The 20,936-nt window shown below is 42.2% G+C and overlaps 1 long non-coding RNA gene across 1 annotated transcript in view; it reads left to right on the top strand.

Moving 5' to 3' along the window:
• Positions 1–20,936, top strand: part of LOC124622160 — a 158,980-nt gene that overhangs the window by 97,346 nt on the left and 40,698 nt on the right. The window contains exon 3 of the long non-coding RNA XR_006980598.1: positions 15–151. This is a non-coding gene — a long non-coding RNA (uncharacterized LOC124622160). The remainder of the gene's footprint in view (positions 1–14; positions 152–20,936) is intronic.

The raw sequence follows: 20,936 nt of genomic DNA, 5'->3' as shown, positions 1-20,936 counted from the left end.
CACTTCCCTTTCAGGTGACGAGGAAGCAAGATGGCCACTCAGGATATCAGCGCAGAAACAGTAACAGAAGAGCGGCAGCCGCTGCGCCATTCAAATTTCGAGAGGTCTTCCACATTCAGGAGGTGGCCGCAGTATATTGCAGTTTTTTTCGGTAGGTCTCTTCAAGCTGCCACACACGTGAGCTGGTAATGTATTGATGAAGTTTTATTATTGTTGGCGCTTACCGGCACTGCGATAATGTATATTTTATACTACGTTAACGGGACTACAGCCAAATGCCAAACCTATGTCTGATTAAGATACGGAGATGGCTCTCAGACAGAGCAAATGTTCATGTTCAAATGCAGATCGACAGTTAATTCTAATCTACATCAACCGGAACCGTTTTGCAGTCAATTAACGGTCTCCTTCACATTGACCTCCATACGCGGCACTACCATTAACTAGACAGCGTCGCTAGAAAAGTTATATGAATGACCAACACGGGAGTTGCTAGTTGAGAAAAAACGCGAATACTTCCCATTAGATGGCACACAAACGTACCGGCTAGATATAATGAAAGTACAGTCACTCATGGAGGTCCAGTGTGGGCTGTAATTATCGCGTGGCACCGAAACTTAGTAGCTATGCTACTGCGTTAGTGACAAACAGATTTACACTGGAAAAAAAAATTCCATTTTCGGCCACCAGGTAGAAATCTGCCACTGTGCTCTGTATGTATGGCGGTATGACACACGATGTCATTTGACAACACCCAATGATTAATAATAAAACCAACATTATGCCTTTCACACTCGTTAGACCTTTTCTACTCACGTCTAATTCCTAATGCATTACACGTCTTTCTTGAATTCACAGCGCCAGAGTTTCAAATGGCAGCAAAAATTAGACCTAATATCTTTGCAGCGTAAATCTGTTCTGAATGTAGGCTTTAGCATATACAGCAAGTGCCGCTGCCATACGTTAATTACAGCCCACATTGTGAGTAGCTACACATTACTCATAACCACCTGGTGCTTACTGTAGACCATGATGAGCGTGTTTTCTTCGAACATGTCAATATTTCAGCTAACTTAGTTTACTGAATAACTTTTGGCTCTGTCTCTTGACAGACTGTAATGAACTGTAATTACAATATTGTGAGAATAGTATCTACCAAAGACTCAGACTTCATTAATATTAAAACAGCTCAGGAATAAAGAAGTAAAATTTTGTATCGAAGAATAGAAGAAGAATTAGAAAATACCCAAGTAAAAAAAGGAGTAGAAAGGTACATTTATTTTATTCATGGTGGACGCACAATATTTCGATTCTGGTTGCTTCACTGTAAGATTTCTGCGGAACATGGACGTCAAGTAGTGCGTCTCCAGTCCTGCTGGATACTGAATTTAAGTAGGGGTGATCGGGGCACATTTACGCTGATTTCTTATCGGAACTTTTAAAAAGGTTTCGTTTACATTCGTGTTAAAAGTTGTTTAATGGCATTACATGGTTATTAAAGTATAACTTGGCATGTATATTTTTAACTCAACATTATATTTAAGAGTGCAGATTTTATACAGGCGCAAGTCAAGTGCGTAAACGTGCCTAAGCTATGGGGCAGGTTTACAGTTCTTCGGGCCATGTCACAGAACGCAATAATGACTAACCAAATCACACTACTTAACTATCCAATTTCAGTTTTGTTGTCAATAATTAGAGTCTTACTTACACTAATTAACATGAAAGAAACTCAACAATTTTACTGGTAGTAAATAAAAATTTGTCGAACTTCCATTTGTTAGCATAATATGGCCTACGTAGAAGTCTGAATGTTAAAATAAAGCCTATTCATTATCATTGTACGAGTTTTTATCTATGTATACAAATGTTCCTCCTGTGGAACGATAATTGTCTTGAGCCCAACGTTTACATCTAAGGCAATGGACAAACTCTTGATTTTTCTTACTGGTTGTATCGTTTTGATTATTATATAGTAAGACAATTTTATCTTCTTCATCAGACTGCTGCAGGTTATAAGAGAAAGGAAGGAGAACTGGATAGGACGTTTGTTGAGGCGGGACTGCTTCATGTATATCATATTCCGCAAGCCACCTAATGGTGTGTGGCGGAGGGTACTTTCGGTACCACCTGGTGGTCAATACGCAAGATGTATGTGGAGAAGAGTAATATGTGTCTGACTCCTCCTAAAAAGTGTTGTCCCGAAATTTCAGTAGTAAGTCTCTCCGTGATGCTTGTAACGTTTGCCAGTGGAGTTTGTTTAGCATATCCGCAATGCTCTCTCGCCAGCTAAACGATCACGTAACGAAATGCGCCGCTCTTCGTTGGATCTTCTCTATCTCTACTAACAGATCTACCGATAAGAATCCCAGATAGATGAACAATACTCAAAAATCGGGCGAACAAGCTCCTTATAAGCCACTTCTTTCGTGAATGAATTACATTTCCTTGAGATTCTTCCAATGAATCTGTGTCTGGTGTCTGCTTTCCCCACTATCTGTTCTATATGGTCATTCCACTTACGGTCGCTCTGGACAGTTACGCCTAGATATGTTACGGCAGACACTGCCTCCAGCTGTTTGACATCTGCAGCTGTTTGTCGTCAATAGTGTAGCTGTACTGTAGCGGATTTCTTTTCCTATGTATGCGCAATATGTTACATTTATTTACGTTCAGGGTCAACTGTCAGAGTCTGCACCATTCATCAATTCTCTGCAGGTCGTTCTGAAAATTCTTACTATCTTCTGGCGTTGCTACTTTGGTATAGACAACTGCATCATCAGCGAATAGCCTTAAAGAACATCCGACGCTTTCTAATATATAGTGAACAGCAACGCTCCTGTCAAACGTCGCTGTGGTATTCCGGGTATTACCCTTACATCTGTCGATTTAGATCGGTTAACAGCGACATGTTGAGTTCTGCCTGCAAGAAAGTCTTGAATCCAATCGAAGGTCTGTTCCGATACACCGTAAGGTCGTATTTTCTTCATTAAACGGCAGTGCGGGACGGTGTCAAATTTCTTACGTAAATCAAGGAACACGGCATCAACCTGAGCGCCGTTGTCCACTGTGCTGTGGATCTCGTGGAGGAACAGAGCGAGCTGAGTTTCACAGGATCTCTGTTTGCGGAATCCATGTTGATTTTTATAAAGCAGATATTCATTTTCAAAGAACGTCTTAGTTCTTGAGCATAAAACATGTTCCATAATTCTACAAGAGAATGACGTCACCGATATAGATGTATAGTTGTGTGGATCTTATAGATTTTTATAGGTATCTCATCTGGTCCTGAAGCCTTTCAACTACTAAGCGATTGTAGAATTTGAAGCCATTTTGACTAATTTTCGACTATGACTGTCTTTCGAAATATGTAAAGATTTTTTTTTTTAATTACTGCTACCAGTCACAAACTTTGTCAACTATTGTACTACTTATTTATTTAGCGACATGTTTCGAGGGTTAAACCTCATATTCAGGCTAAATGGCATTACGCAAATACCTTTACAGTACTTTATAATAAGGTCATACAGATATTATATATTCTTTTCGTAAATGCTGTGGTCATATTTGTTCTTCTGGTGTGGAAGCCTCGTTGTGATGTGTTGCGGTGTATCTATTTCCGAGGCTCTCTTGGTCACTGTTCACAAATTGTCACTAATATAGGAATAACTTTCAAATACGATCAGAAGCAGAACAGAACTGCTTGTGATCGTGTTTCCAAGTTACTGCTATACTAGTGACAATTTGTGAACAGTGACCGAGGGAGCCACGGAAATTGATACACCGCAACACATCACAATGAGACTTCCACAGCAGAAGAACAAATATAACCACATCACTTACGAAAAGGCTATGTAATATCAGTATGACCCTATTGTAAAGTTGTTTTTGTAGTGCCATTTAGCCTGAAGATGAGGCTTAACCCTCGAAACATGTCGCTAAACAAATAAGTAATACAATAGTTGACAAAGTTTGTGACTGATAGCGGTAATTGAAAAAAAAAAGCTTTAGATAAGCGATTGTAGCTGCTTTTCAGTGCCGGTTATCTCAATATCAGCCATTTCGATGTTTGTACGACGATTGAAAGGAAGGACAGTGTTGCGATCTTCCTCTGCGAAACAAATTCGGAAGTCCGGATTCAGTATTTCGGCCTTCTCCCTGTTATTTTCCGTTTGGGTGCCGGTGTGGTCGCTGAGAGAATGAGTAGATGATTTTGACCCAGTTACTGATTTTACATACGACCAAAGTCTCTTAGGGTTTTTACTCGGGTCGGTTGATAATGTCTTACTTTAAGAATCGTAGTACGCTTCTCTCATTGCTCTCCTTACGCTCATTTTCGCTTCGTTCAGCTTTTGTTTGTCAGATAGGTTTTTATTTCTCTTGAATCTGAGATGAAGTGCTCTTTGTTGACGTAGCGCTTTTTTAACACGACTATTAAACCACGGTGGATCTTTTCCATCTCTTAAAATCTTACTCGGAACGTACTTGTCTAGGGTGTACTGAACGATGCCTTTGAATTTTTTCTATTTATTCTCCACGTCTTCGTCCTCATCGTCGAGTATTTGATGCTGACTGCTACCATATTCTGAAATTTGTATCCTGTCACCCATGCTGCAAAAATATATCTTCCTACCTTTCTTAACATTCGTTGTAGGATCCGTAGTCATGGATGCTGTCACAGCCTTATGATCACTGATACGATCTTCTACTTTAACTGATTCGATAAGCTCAGGTCTGTTTACTGACAGGAGGTCAAGACGTTACCCTCACGAGTTGGTTCTCTAACTACCCGCACAAGGTAATTTTCGGACAAGACATTGTAATGGTGCTTGAATTACGTAACCATTAGGGCACCTCACCCCAACCTCTCGATAACAGCAATATTCTTCTGTGTGTCTGTAAAATAGTTAACTTATTTCTGTGACAACATTCAGATTTGATATCATTAATGTAGAGGTACTTTGATACATCGATATGTTTATACTGCAATGAAATTATTCTTATGTGTATTCTTTCATTTGTCACTATGATCTTTGACGTACTTGTAACTCTGATTTTTGGGCGGGTAAGCGGTTATTAGAGTCAAGTCTTGGTCGCCATCTTGAAAAGACGCAAATTGTAGTCAGTTTATGAAATGTGAACTTTAACAGTGAGGAAGATACTTTCAAGTATGTTTTATATTGTGAAGTGATATTGCAACAAAAGTAATAAAAAAGAAGTGTAACTTAAATTCAGAGTATTGATCACTTTTTTACATCACCATTGTCTTAACTTGCAAAAGTTTAATCTTCAAGAAGGATTTATGAAACACATTTATAAAACTTTTGAATGTCGCAAAATAACAGCTAGGCCTCTTTGCATCCGAGCTTGGAATCATCACTACCTAGATTTTCGAAGATTGAGCCATGAGTTCACAATGAGACCAGCGTGGGGAACAGGAAAAGATGAGTGCCTAGTTTATCCATTATTTCAAGAAATGACTTTATTAACTGTGCTCTAATGACATCTGCCACATAATATAACTTTGTTGTTGCCCGAAAATGCAATATTTAGCAGCGTGAGCAACACTACAATCATAATTAATTTTTGACCTTTGTTGTGGTACGGTTGTTAGAACATCAAGAACAATGCCACACGATTATGAACTGACACCAGTTTTGATGACAGAACACTCCCAATCTATACCTGGCAAGTTGAAGTCATTTCCTATTATAACGGCATGATCAGGAAAATTAATAATGATATTCTGCAAGTTCTTTCTAAAGCGCTCTACAACTACAGATCCTGACCCAGGTGGTCTATAACACCCCATTTTTGTCCGTTCTTTGATATTCAGTTTTACCCAGATTAATTCATGTTCGGAAGCGATGATAATCTCGCTGGATTTTATCGAATTTCTTAATGCAATAAACACGTCGCCACCATTGGGAACTAACCTATCCCTAAGATAAACATTCCAATCTGAACTTAGGATTTCGTTGTCATTGACGTCTGCTCTCAACCAGATTTCTGTTCCCAATACAATCTGTGCATTATAACCTTCAGTAAGCGATACTAGTTCTGAGAACTTTTCTTGGATGTTCCTGCTGCTTACTAAAATCGTAGTAATCTTTTCTATCTCTGATCTGCGAGGATCAAGATTCTCTGCGATCGCTGCGGCTGATTTAACAAGCAGGGATCCAAGGGAGGGGTTCCCTATACTAAAAAGACCCCATGTGCAAGCCATTCGTACTGTGCTACCCTAGTATACGCTTCTTGCGTGTAGTGCACGCTTGACGTATTAATAAGGGGAACCCTAGAACTCTGCACCCGATAGCGGAGGTCGAGAAATTCGCATCCGATACCGTCGCAGAGCCGTCTGAGCCTCTAGTTTAGACCTTCCACTCTTCTCCAAACGCGAGGACCGCGATCAACCCTGGGTACGACGCTACAAATAGACAGCTTAGCCTGCACCCCGGGTGCGTTGCTAGTTGCCTTCACCAAATCAACCAGCCGCCGAAAGGGGCAGAGGACGGCCTCGGAACCCTAGAGGCAGCAATCATTCGTGCCGACATGTGCCATTACATGCAGCTGATTGCACCCAGTGCGCTCGATAGCCGCCGGCAGGGCCTCCTCCACATTACGGATGAGACCTCCCGGCAAACATACCGAAAGCACACGAATTCTTTCCCACCTTGCCTGATATCTCCCTTAAGGGCTCCATCACCCGCCCGACAAAGGAGCTCCCAATGACAAGCAAGGCGGGCGGGGTGGCCGAATGGTTCTAGGCGCTACAGTCTGGAATCACGCAACCGCTACGGTCACAGGTTCGAATCCTGCCTCGGGCATGGGTGTGTGTGATGTCCTTGGGTTACTTAGGTTTAAGTAGTTCTAAGTTCTAGGGGACTGATAACCTCAGATGTTAAGTCCCATAGTGCTCAGAGCCATTTGAACCATTTGACAAGCATGCCCACCCTCTGTACTTGTCCGGACTGGGCAGGCAAATCGACCACTGGTCCAACAATGGAGGCATCCCGTGTTTGCTAACAGGTGTTTTGGAAGGACTAGTTTGTGAGAGGAAATTGAGAGAAAGGAGGAGATAAAGATGCTGGACGACATAAAGGGAAGTGGAAATTAGGTGGACCTGAAGAGGAACTCAGAAGATGGGACAGCGTGAAGAGTTGCCATGCGAAAAAAATGATTTGGGCAGAAGACTAATGATGACATCAGAGGTAGGCTACCCACATTTTTCCTTGTTCTTACTTTTAGCAGTTTCTTGCCCTTATCAGTCCTTGGCCACATAGAATTAATCTTTCTGAATGAAAGTTATTGGGTTCAAATATTTTTATAACAGTCTCTACCCTTTATTCTGCCATGCTTTCACTTTTTTAGACTGGGTTTCCACTACTGGTGTCTTAAAGTTTCCTTGAGTGAGGTATCGGTTAGGATGGCAATGCGAAATAGTGCCTAACGTGTCCTTACAGAACTGCATAAATGTGCCCCATCGCCATGTTTGATTTAGTTTCGAAACTACAAGTAGTAACTTTGAGGCTTCACGTTACATTAACGTACCGTATAAAGTAGACCAATCTTCTGTAAACGAACATATATTTATCTATTCTTAATTCTGAAAGGTATGTTCCATAGGAGCTTCAATTTATTCAACTTGCACAAAAGCACAAATACGTTTATCGCGCTAACACTTTTACTCTACTGGTGCCTTGAAGTTTGTGAGAGCCCACAGAAGATAGCAAGCCTAACCTTCCATTCTCGGTAGCTCCCTGGCAAGAATGGTTCACAAGAAAAGTGGTCTGCGTGAACGTGCCGTGTGCGTGTCCCCTTCTCCTCTGCCATACCCAAATCGCCAGAAACTAAAGAAGGAAAAAGGAAGATTAAACTGCAACCTCCCGTCCATGACGATAGGCGTAGCACAAGCTGGGATTGAGGGAGAACGTGGATGAAAATCGGCCATGCACTTTCATAGAAACAATCCCAGTGCTCACCTTTAGTGATTTAAGGTAATCACAGAAAAAAATCACGATAGCTGGTTGGGAATTTGAGCCTCCTTCTTTCCGAATGCGTGTCTATTGCCTCACCACATCGCCATGTAACTCGGTTATCGGTGTTACAGGACGTTGCCACAATCTTAGCAATAAGTAGCACTTAGTACAAAGTATGAACATCTGATGAAGAGCCTACTGTGCATTGCAACGCGACGGCTCACCACTTCCGCACCAATATCCCGCAAGTAGAGATAATGTCGAAAATCTTTCCACCAAGAAATACGAATATTTCTTTAACTTGAATAGCCGGTTTGAAATAGGAGTCGTGGTAATAGTCGACTCATATACGGATTTGTCCATTCACACAGTTCTTAAGTTACTCAGAGACTAGTACTGAACATAGTTATCAATGTTCGAAGAACTAATTTTCAAGTAGGATAGGTTTGACCGCTGTAGCTTGAACATGTTCACCCTTCTTCGGTCACCCGTGTCGATTTGTCGACCATGTCGATCGACAAAAACGCTAATACAGCACCTTCAGTGTCACTGTCACTTGTATTTTCTGTTCAATCACAATTCAGTTTTCGCATCACTGGAAAACTCTAATAGCGGTATGTATGGGGGATTATATTACTGAGCATGTGGACGTACTCTCCACATAGTTCTTCCCATATTTTCTACGATGAATTGCCTAATCTTCTAAATCCTACATTGTTGTGAGGAGCAGTGTGTCTGTATGCGTTCTGCACGGGACATATTGGTACAGTCTTCAAGAGTATCGTTTTAATGTAGTTACCTGTTCTGATTGGTAGTCTTTCTTCCCTTTGAGACATACCCCCTTTCCTCACTAAACTAGTAAATCGTCATCTGGCTGTCTGGCTCTTTCCGAGTCAGTCACTAGCCTCATTAAAGCTTCAACAAGGGCTATCATCGAACTAAACTGACTACTATTATTCCAATGATTTGCTGCTCAGTTCTTTGAACGGGAGAAACACAAACAGATATAAAACATTTAAGAGAAACAACAAGACAATCCAACTATACCGAAGTAAACAAACGATTATAAACAGAGCTATAAAGCAACCGCTATTTATTGATACACAATAGATCCTTGTCCATTTAGCAAAATGACGTTTTCTCGAAGACTGCGTACGCAACCCACGCTTTGAAAATTTACTTGAGCTGTAGTGTGTCCCTATTCTCTCTTCAGTCGAAACGTCTGCCATCAATTCTGTTACTGCAGCATTACCTATTTTAAAATAGCTGTATATCTTGAACCCACTTTCACCGAGTACAGATTGAATCAATGCGTCGACCAGGGGGCTGATCGCTTCTCCGGCCTACAGTCCTTAACCGCTTCTCCAACATCGTCTGCGTCAAGTCTTTCAGTAGCACAGCTCTTTTTATTGGTTAAAACAGTCTTGGTTGAAATTTCAGTTTTTTTATTTTATTTTATTTTTCAACGACGCGTTTGGCGTTATTTAGGCATCTTCAGGTTATCTACATAGAAAACAGAGAACAAATACATCTATTTAAGAATCACGATCGCATTGTGCAGACTTGGATAACCTATAAGCATGTATAAACAGATCACCTACCGAAAGAGCAATTACCTTAATTAGGTATTTCTTAGAAGAATTCTTTAGTCAGCGTAGCCAAAGGGCATCGTAGAATATATCAGGCCAACATCGCCTTCGTTAAATTCAGTAAAAACTAGAAATATAAAATAGTAAAATCATTACCTTTTCTAGATGGACGCGAGAGGCACCAAGAGCTGCATAACGTGTTCCCGTTCACGGGAGTGAGTAACAGTAAGACGGGGGCTCAGGTAGTAAGCATAATGCGCCACAGCGTCGTGTGCCAGTACTGAAGCCTAATACAGAATCACCTCAAGAGGTGGCGCTGCAACGCAGCAGTGATTAGAAATGAGAGATCGTAAAGTGGATGTACATACCCACTAAAACGTTGTAAATGTAATGCACATAAAACATTGATAAGGTGGAATTACTAGAGGCAACACCTCTGCTTAACTTATCCTAAAATTTTGACGAAGTAAAATATAAATTAAGGCGGTAAATTTAAAATCAGAAAACAAGGTGTATAATACAACACAAAGATGTAGTACATAAACAGATTTTTCGTATCATATACCACTAGGACGAGAACATTAAAAACACAGGACCGTAATTTCAGATAAAGAAGCCGCCCATATAACACTCAATACTGGGTCATTCGGAGCTAGAACGTCTAGCAAGAAAATATTTTTTTTAATATAAAATACAAGAAAAATTATTAGGCTTAAAAATACATACCAACGTGGATGACGTACGTTTTGCGGGTAAACTCACCCCCCCCCCCTTTTTTTATAGCTACATTGAAATGTGTAAAATGCGTCATCATTTAAAGCGACAAACTCGCATGTATCCTATTTGAGTAAAAAAAAAGTCCCTAATGGCTTGGCTAAGAAGACGACATAAGACCAAAGAGGAACAGGGCTCGTATTTAAGCAGAGCTTCGAGAGTCCCAGGATTACATTAATAACACCGATATCGTAAATTCTAAAAAGGCCTGATTGTCGCCAAATATTTAGTCGTTAAGGAGAGACAAATCTTTGTCTTCCATAGGCCTAAATATTTCAACTTCTTCCAAAATGTTTAACTTCTTACCCTTTTCCGCGAAATGCAAAATCTTAAGATTTTGTACTTGCGGAGGACTGTGGCCATTGGCTTTAAGGTATTGGGCAAAGGCTGAACTCTGTTTTACCTGTCCCCATCTATTAAGAAGATGTTCTTGCAATCTGATTTTGAAGGTTCTGCCTGTTTGTCCAACATATCCTGCGTCGTTGAAAAACAAAAAATAAACTAAAATTGCAACCAAGACTGTTTTTAACAAATACTGTTAAATACTGGTCTGCTGTATGCCACATATGGAGTGGAAGAATTTCTGAGGTGATACGTGTGTTCTAATGTAATCATAGTTATCCAACCGTAAATGGGGACTTAAAGTTTAACGTTCTTTCAATTTTTCACATTATCGAGAGACGAATGACCACTAAACTACAGGGCCCGACTCTATTGGATAAGAAACTGCTTTTTGAATCGCAAGTTTCGTAATTTTAAGCAACTATTTTATTCTACTCACGATTTCGCGGTATTAAGCTGTACCTCCCGTCTTTGAGTTGTATTTACTGTTAAGGGCCCCTTAGACGCTCTGATATTAGCACCGATCTCTTCTACAGACAATGTTTGCACAGGCAAGACGTTTCGTGTGAATAAATCGACGACTATAAAATGTGTCTGACATCCAAACCTCCAGATCACAGAGAGTCAGATAGGTACGAAACGCTGTAAGTTGATAGATTATCAACCAAAACATCGATTTAGTTCTTGCTATGTGCTGTCGTAATTAAAAGTAAGACCAGTACTACGGAGCACATGAAAAGCGCATCTGTGATCAACTGTTTTGCATATTTAGCGTGGGTCAGTTGGTAGAGCGTATGGTCGTCGTGCTCATGGTCTCTCGTTCATACACCGCTGATTACAATTATGTTTTAACTCTTTACTCGTGAAGCTGTTACATGGGAGTACATTTTCCTGACATGTAAAAGAACTTTTCGGAGTTTGTAGCAGTGTTCATTCAGCTGTATGGTTTCGCTTCGTTATTTGGAAATAGCAAAGCTATAGAGTTCATTCGTAGAGATAGGTGTGGTGTTCTGTTACACATGTCCGTAGACGTCGATGATATACTCGTAACATTTTTAAGGATCTGTCTTACAATAAAAATCTGATCCGTAGTGGATCTATTAGACATGAAACCACATTGACAGTCTCCTAGATACTAACCTACTTATGTTCTTAGTGGCCCAGCCCTGATTTTTCCTGATACTTTAAATACGATACAGAGCAGTGCAATTTCTCTATAATTCGCATAGCTTGCTTTATCATGTTTTTTTTCAATGTAGAAGACAGAGTATTGCTGAATTCTATTGCCCCGGAATATTTTCTTTCCGCCATATTTCCACTATAATCTCATGCGAAACCATAATTAGCATTTCTCCGCCATTTTTTATCAGCTCTGCGGCAATATTGCCTTCTCCAGAAGCTTTATGGTTTTTAAGAGTCTTGATACTAGCTTTAACTTCTTCCAATGTATGACCCTCGACCTATTCCTGGTACTCTTCCTCTCTGTTTACTTCCTGCTCCATTTCTTCTACCATACAAGCATCAACCTCACCTTCATTTTCTGATTCTGTGTTCAGTAGTTGGCTAAAATACTCCTTCCATCTGTCAAAAATCTGATCTTTTCCTCCAGTCAAATTTCACACCATATATGTACAGAAAACTGCTCAGGGTTGAAATTCTCTCTTTATATCTTTCAAACTCATATGGAATTTCCTTGTTTCCTGAGCAGTCTTTATCTCTTTTAATCCAACAATCAACAGTTTTTCAAATTCTCTCATTTTTCTTCTACATTCCTTATCCGCTTTCCATCTCTTCTCCTTGTATTCTTCTATAGTAGCTCTTGTTCTCCTCAGCAGCATTCTTTTTCTTGCCCCATTCTTTCCTTTTATCTTTCTCCTACAATCTTCATCAAACCAGACCTGCGTTCTCGATTACTACTTTCTGCACGGTACAGTTTTAGGTGTCTAATGTATTATACGTTTGACCACTTCCCATCTTTCTTCAATACCGTTTCCTACTGATCTTCGGCTACATTAAGTCTATTTGGCAAAACAGTGTTATGCTGTTGTACTGTATTTTCATCATTTCTTAACTTGGCACCATCAGACCTTGGCACAGTACTTTTCTTGGTCTGTCTGTAATTAGCTACCCTCTGTCTATATTTGATTCTTACCAAATAGTGATCATTATCCCCATCTTCACGACGACAGCTATCCACTTCTAATACATCTGAGGCATGTCACCTATCTATGAGTACATGATCAGTTTGATTATCTGTGATCCCATGTGGGGAGCACCATGTAACTTTTCTTATATCCTTCCCTTGCATCTATGTACTTTTAATAATCACATTAGTGCCCATGGCAAAAATCAGTTTGACTGATACGATTGTCATTAGAAGCTTCACGCAGACTCTTCTTATCAGCTGTTCTTCTGTATGAGATTTCTTTTCCTACTTGAGCACTGAATTCCCCCATAATGACAAAGGGGGGTAGTACGTGAAACGGGCCGACTTGGAGCAGGAGAGGCACCTCAGGACATTTTAATTTCCACTGTCGATACTTTTACAAATAATTTCATAAAACTTTGTCAGCATGACCAGGAAGGATTCAGGATTCATACTCACAGCAGAGGAAGTTCAAAAACATAAAAAAACAATTTTTTTATTTTTTACATGTGAAATTTCATCATTTTTTCACTTGATATTGGCTGCATTTGTTGCTGTAGATACACTTTTCTTCATAAGTAAGAGAGATTCTTCGATGAATTTTGCACAGCATACAAACCATACTTACAGGTGTATGAAACTCTAGAATTTCCCAAATCTGTTAAAAACTGTGGTAAAAATTGAGATAATTAACTATAAAATTCGAGTTTTCTCTAAACACGAAGTTTAAAACGTAACAGCCCATTCATTTTTCCATAGATTAAATAAATTCTAGAGTTTCATACACCTGTAAGTATGGTTTGTAAGCTGTGAAAAATTCATCGAGGAATCTCTCTTACTTATGAAGAAAAGTGTACCTATAGCAACAAATGCAGCCAACAGTAAGTGAAAAAAATCGTGAAATTTCACATTAAAAAATATAATTTTTTTTGGGTTTTGAACTTCCACTGCTATGAGTGTGTATCCTGAATCTTTCCTAGTCATGCTGACAAAGTTTTATGAATTTATTTGTGAAAGTATAGACAGTGCAAATTTATATATTCTGTGGTGCCTCTCCTTCTCGAAGTCGGCCCGTTTGACGTACTACCCTCCTTAACATCATGCTTGGCCACCCTTCCTATTTCCTATTGCAGTAGCTCATAGAATATATCTTTTCCCACTGACTCTTCATCTTCTGTTGGTGCATATGTACTTATGAAGGATATATTGAAGAAGCGGGATTTTATTCTTAGCACGCAGAGTCTTCCGCTAACAGGCTTAAAGTTCAATATGGCAGCTTTATGAACATTACCAACCAGAGGGTCTGTACCTCATATCCCCTGCTTCCACAGCTGTAAAACATTTTGTGTGTCCCAGATGCTACAATACCATTTCACCTCTTGTGTTATCGCCATTGTCACATTATGTGTCTTCATTTTCATTTTCAGATTTTGTAGTCCTCCAATCTTGTTCAGCATTCTCACAATACGTGTCGCTAAATACCAATTTACATGCCGTTTCCGTTGCCAAGGCCGTTTGTCCACTAAATCAGTCCGGCTTCCTTTGTCCTTTGGTTCTGTAACGAGCTCTATCTTCCGGGGTAGGATTTTTAGCCCCACGTCCAACCCTCCTATTTTATCCCGGCTTGGGAATGTCACTGCAATTTTCGTGGTACCTGTCAGTGTCGAAGCAAATAAAAAAAAAAACCAATAACGCAGGTAAATGTTACACATAAATGATATTCCTCAGAGACTACCTATTTATAAATAACAGAGTTTTACTCAAACAAGAAAACTAAGGATTACTGGAATGTAATAAACAATTCATAATATACATTATCTTAAATCTGTGATATTCATAGCTGTGTCCGCTGGTATTTTGTTTTGCTAGAAGCTCGCCTTGATGCAGCTTGATACACGCAAAGTAGCATATGGTAAAAAAATAGAGTGAAGTACACTCCTGGAAATTGAAATAAGAACACCGTGAATTCATTGTCCGAGGAAGGGGAAACTTTATTGACACATTCCTGGGGTCAGATACATCACATGATCACACTGACAGAACCACAGGCACATAGACACAGGCAACAGAGCATGCACAATGTCGGCACTAGTACAGTGTATATCCACCTTTCGCAGCAATGCAGGCTGCTATTCTCCCATGGAGACGATCGTAGAGATGCTGGATGTAGTCCTGTGGAACGGCTTGCCATGCCATTTCCACCTGGCGCCTCAGATGGACCAGCGTTCGTGCTGGACGTGCAGACCGCGTGAGACGACGCTTCATCCAGTCCCAAACATGCTCAATGGGGGACAGATCCGGAGATCTTGCTGGCCAGGGTAGTTGACTTACACCTTCTAGAGCACGTTGGGTGGCACGGGATACATTCGGACGTGCATTGTCCTGTTGGAACAGCAAGCTCCCTTGCCGGTCTAGGAATGGTAGAACCATGGGTTCGATGACGGTTTGGATGTACCGTGCACTATTCAGTGCCCCCTCGACGATCACCAGTGGTGTACGGCCAGTGTAGGAGATCGCTCCCCACACCATGATGCCGGGTGTTGGCCCTGTGTGCCTCGGTCGTATGCAGTCCTGATTGTGGCGCTCACCTGCACGGCGCCAAACACGCATACGACCATCATTGGCACCAAGGCAGAAGCGACTCTCATCGCTGAAGACGACACGTCTCCATTCGTCCCTCCATTCACGCCTGTCGCGACACCACTGGAGGCGGGCTGCACGATGTTGGGGCGTGAGCGGAAGACGGCCTAACGGTGTGCGGGACCGTAGCCCAGCTTCATGGAGACGGTTGCGAATGGTCCTCGCCGATACCCCAGGAGCAACAGCGTCCCTAATTTGCTGGGAAGTGGCGGTGCGGTCCCCTACGGCACTGCGTAGGATCCTACGGTCTTGGCGTGCATCCGTGCGTCGCTGCGGTCCGGTCCCAGGTCGACGGGCACGTGCACCTTCCGCCGACCACTGGCGACAACATCGATGCTGCGAAAGGTGGATATACACTGTACTAGTGCCGACATTGTGCATGCTCTGTTGCCTGTGTCTATGTGCCTGTGGTTCTGTCAGTGTGATCATGTGATGTATCTGACCCCAGGAATGTGTCAATAAAGTTTCCCCTTCCTCGGACAATGAATTCACGGTGTTCTTATTTCAATTTCCAGGAGTGTACTTCACTCTATTTTTTTACCATATGCTTTACCATATGCTTCTTAAATCTGTGATATTCATAGCTGTGTCCGCTGGTATTTTGTTTTGCTAGAAGCTCGCCTTGATGCAGCTTGATACACGCAAAGTAGCATATGGTAAAAAAATAGAGTGAAGTACACTCCTGGAAATTGAAATAAGAACACCGTGAATTCATTGTCCGAGGAAGGGGAAACTTTATTGACACATTCCTGGGGTCAGATACATCACATGATCACACTGACAGAACCACAGGCACATAGACACAGGCAACAGAGCATGCACAATGTCGGCACTAGTACAGTGTATATCCACCTTTCGCAGCAATGCAGGCTTCTATTCTCCCATGGAGACGATCGTAGAGATGCTGGATGTAGTCCTGTGGAACGGCTTGCCATGCCATTTCCACCTGGCGCCTCAGATGGACCAGCGTTCGTGCTGGACGTGCAGACCGCGTGAGACGACGCTTCATCCAGTCCCAAACATGCTCAATGGGGGACAGATCCGGAGATCTTGCTGGCCAGGGTAGTTGACTTACACCTTCTAGAGCACGTTGGGCGGCACGGGATACATTCGGACGTGCATTGTCCTGTTGGAACAGCAAGCTCCCTTGCCGGTCTAGGAATGGTAGAACCATGGGTTCGATGACGGTTTGGATGTACCGTGCACTATTCAGTGCCCCCTCGACGATCACCAGTGGTGTACGGCCAGTGTAGGAGATCGCTCCCCACACCATGATGCCGGGTGTTGGCCCTGTGTGCCTCGGTCGTATGCAGTCCTGATTGTGGCGCTCACCTGCACGGCGCCAAACACGCATACGACCATCATTGGCACCAAGGCAGAAGCGACTCTCATCGCTGAAGACGACACGTCTCCATTCGTCCCTCCATTCACGCCTGTCGCGACACCACTGGAGGCGGGCTGCACGATGTTGGGGCGTGAGCGGAAGACGGCCTAACGGTGTGCGGGACCGTAGCCCAGCTTCATGGAGACGGTTGCGAATGGTCCTCGCCGATACCCCAGGAGCAACAGCGTCCCTAATTTGCTGGGAAGTGGCGGTGCGGTCCCCTACGGCACTGCGTAGGATCCTACGGTCTTGGCGTGCATCCGTGCGTCGCTGCGGTCCGGTCCCAGGTCGACGGGCACGTGCACCTTCCGCCGACCACTGGCGACAACATCGATGTACTGTGGAGACCTCACGCCCCACGTGTTGAACAATTCGGCGGTTCGTCCACCCGGCCTCCCGCATGCCCACTATACGCCCTCGCTCAAAGTCCGTCAACTGCACATACGGTTCACGTCCACGCTGTCGTGGCATGCTACCAGTGTTAAAGACTGCGATGGAGCTCCGTATGCCACGGCAAACTGGCTGACACTGACGGCGGCGGTGCACAAATGCTGCGCAGCTAGCGCCATTCGAAGGCCAACACCGCGGTTCCTGGTGTGTCCGCTGTGCCGTGCGTGTGATCATTGCTTGTACAGCCCTCTCGCAGTGTCCGGAGCAAGTATGGTGGGTCTGACACACCGGTGTCAATGTGTTCTTTTTTCGATTTCCAGGAGTGTACAAACGACAGATGGTACAGTGTGTACCAGTCCCGTGGGAGAGTCCGCCAATTGTACTGAACTTTGCTTCGCATTGGTCGGCACATTCAGGTGTTAGTCGCCATAGCGCCTAACTTCTCTTATTAATTATTTATCTACTTTTCATTGTAAAAATGGTTCAATTGGCTCTGAGCGCTTTGGAACTTAACATCTATGGTCGTCAGTCCCCTAGAACTTAGAACTACTTAAACCTAACTAACCTAAGGACAGCACACAACACCCAGCCATCACGAGGCAGAGAAAATCCCTGACCCCGCCGGGAATCGAACCCGGGAACCCGGGCGTGGGAAGCGAGAACGCTACCGCACGACCACGAGATGCGGGCTTTTCATTGTATTTAAGACAGTTTTTAGCATGACAGTCTCTAATGGTTTTTGTTTATTAAATTTCACCAGTGTTGAGAAACATAAGAGTAACGATATTGCAACCGAAGTACTTCGGACACATTCGGGTCGCTTTGCCACGCCTGAGAGACGAAGTAATGCGGCTGCGAAAGTCACTCTGTTTCAGGAGTTCTGGAGGGACAGACATGTCGTACTCCATATCGGAAGCTGAATGGAAAAGTTTCCGTACACTTAAGAAAGCTATATTGAGTGTTGTAAAAGACAGTGTAAAATGAGTGAATATCTAAATAATACCCAAAAAAGGATGCATTAATCAATTACCTTTTCGCTATTACAGTTGTTATACTTATTGACATTCGACATTTCATTTGGACGACACTAGGAAATGAACACTCAATAACTCATAGAGGTGTGAAAAATGGGATATGACGCTACGGACTGCTGCACGTTGCTCTGAATTCTGAGCCGCCATATTTGATACTCCGAAACATTAGGAGATTACAGTTTTGCGATTGCTTCTTGTTCTTAATTTGTGTCGTGTTGCACCCAACAGTTGTCGTAAATAGAAAGTATTGCAGTTCTTACATGAATAATACAGCGTCAGGAAGACATTTTCAGACGCGATTCTAGTCTTAAATGCATATTTCACCCAGTAATACGGCGAATTTCGGATCGTTAATGTAAGTATGTTTTTCTTACACGTATCGAACAACCAAGAACGTGATCTGAGAAGTCACCTTTCGTAATCCAGCAATTTCCTTAATACGGACTGACAAAACGGATGTTCGATCTATATTGTGTTCCCGAAATGCTGAAAACCTATTTTCCTAAGTTTGGTCGGCTTTCAACCTCCTTTCCACAGCGTTCTCCAAGCGACCTTTTCATGTTTGCGTGTATGTGTGTATGAGTGTGTGTGTGTGTGTGTGTGTGTGTGAGAGAGAGAGAGAGAGAGAGAGAGAGAAAGAGAGAGAGAGAGAGAGAGAGAGAGGGAGAGTTCACAAATTGTAGACACCACCCGTAGAGCAGCATTGTCTTAATTCACAAACACAATTTTAAACGCTTATTACATCACAGGAAATCAAATGTGCTAGAACGGTTTATAGCAAAATCGTATAAACTGAAACAAGTATATATTTCAGGCCAATGATGATGCCTTCTAAATAATAAAAGCGAAATGCTTAAGACATAAAAAACTTCGGTTTGGTCAGTTCCAATCAAAGGGCAGCAAAGTGATAACTGACAACGTAGTATTATACACAGCTGAGTGGTACAGGAAAATAAACTTTAAGAGGGAATCTGCAAATTCTCCACATCATCAGTATGTACGCTGTTCACAAATCTTTCTTCACTTGCTGCCACAAAACTCATCCAGCACACGTTTATTGGGATACAGTATTCACGTGGTCCCTGCAGACTATTGTTTGTCGTTCTTATCGCACCGAGCAAGGTAACCGCGCGCGTCGGGCGTGTCTCGAACGACCCATTACCTCCCTATAACAGTGGCGGTGCCGACTCGTGCGTCCACGCCTAACCGTCATCGGGCACCTCACTCCGTCGTGAAAAACACTGAGGAAACACACAATACGGAAATGGACTCTCAGTGAGCAGAGATGACTGAGCCATTTGGCGTAAGAGATTCACATAATGGAGAAATGATCTAAATGTATCCGGTTCTCCAATTACGGGTACACTTCAGCTGCACAATGGATTAATGACAATGAAAAGTTGTGCCAGGCTGGGACTCGAACCTAGAGTCGGCTTAACCACTTAGGCTGCCTGAGCACACCTTCAACACGACCCACACCTCCATATGTCACTGGGTGTCTTCTATGACCTGCACTTGAACAGTTGCTGTGATTCCCGCACGGGGAGAGCCTTTCAGTTTTATTATCGCGGAGTTGTCTAGGAATGAAATGGCATTTGCAGTGTCTGTGTTACACGATGTAAAGTCCAATGTCCTTCAGATGTGCCTGAAGGACATTGCACAGTACGTCGCATAACATAGACACTGCAAATATCGCTACAAATGCGAGAATCTTCATCTCACATTTAGAATTAGCTGCGACATTACTTTGTACTATATGATATGTTTACAGTCTCATCAGAGTGTATCTGAAAGAAATTCTTTATGTACTTTGAAAAATTTATAGGCGCACGGACAAACAAAAAACAGGAGACATGAGATTAACACAGTGTAATACGGCACTAGCCTTGAGGATGGGCTCAAATCGGCGAGCAAGGGAGTTAAAAATATTCTTCGTAGCGTGACGTATGCATGTGGAAACATTCGTCGATTCTTAGATCTCAAAGAGTTGCCGGATTATGGGGGGAGTTAATTCCCAAGTTTAGCATGCTGTTCCAAATGCTCCTACGCTTTCCCATATGGTGTAAATCTGAGCCAGTCGAGATATGATAGGTTGTCTGAGAAATCGTAAAATCACACTTTATACACACAATCCTGCAAACACGACTGTTGTCATGTTGAAAGGCGGTAACGTCTGCAGCATATTTGTCATTATCACATAGAAGAAAATCAACAATTCACCACCGAGAATGCAGAAATGAGCATCTTGGTTCATGTCCATGGTAACCTGAATAAAAGCCGCGAATCATATTATGAAAACACCGTCAAAACATCACATTTGCAAGTCTGCCTTGTGTTGTTTAACAATTGTGTAAATAAAAAGCTTTTTAATATAATACGTTTTTCAAATGGACTAGAAAGCTTAAAAGAATTTCTCCAAGTTCCATACACATTCTTAACACCCTACAGATAGTCCTGAAAATGTGTGCTTGTGATTTTTTATAGGTATGAAAAGACTTACAGACTTAGAAACGAAAAATATGGGGTGCATGCAATAGTTAATAGTAAAGGAGGCGAACTGTTCCTGAACCAGTTATGTATTGCACGTGGCCCACGTTTTTTATTTTAACTTCTACATGTATTTTCGTAGTTATTAAAAATTCACAAATAAAAATTTTC

Source organism: Schistocerca americana, chromosome 7 (assembly GCF_021461395.2).
Source record: "Schistocerca americana isolate TAMUIC-IGC-003095 chromosome 7, iqSchAmer2.1, whole genome shotgun sequence".
NCBI lineage: Eukaryota > Metazoa > Arthropoda > Insecta > Orthoptera > Acrididae > Schistocerca > Schistocerca americana.
This window is presented reverse-complemented; position numbering and strand designations above follow the sequence as displayed.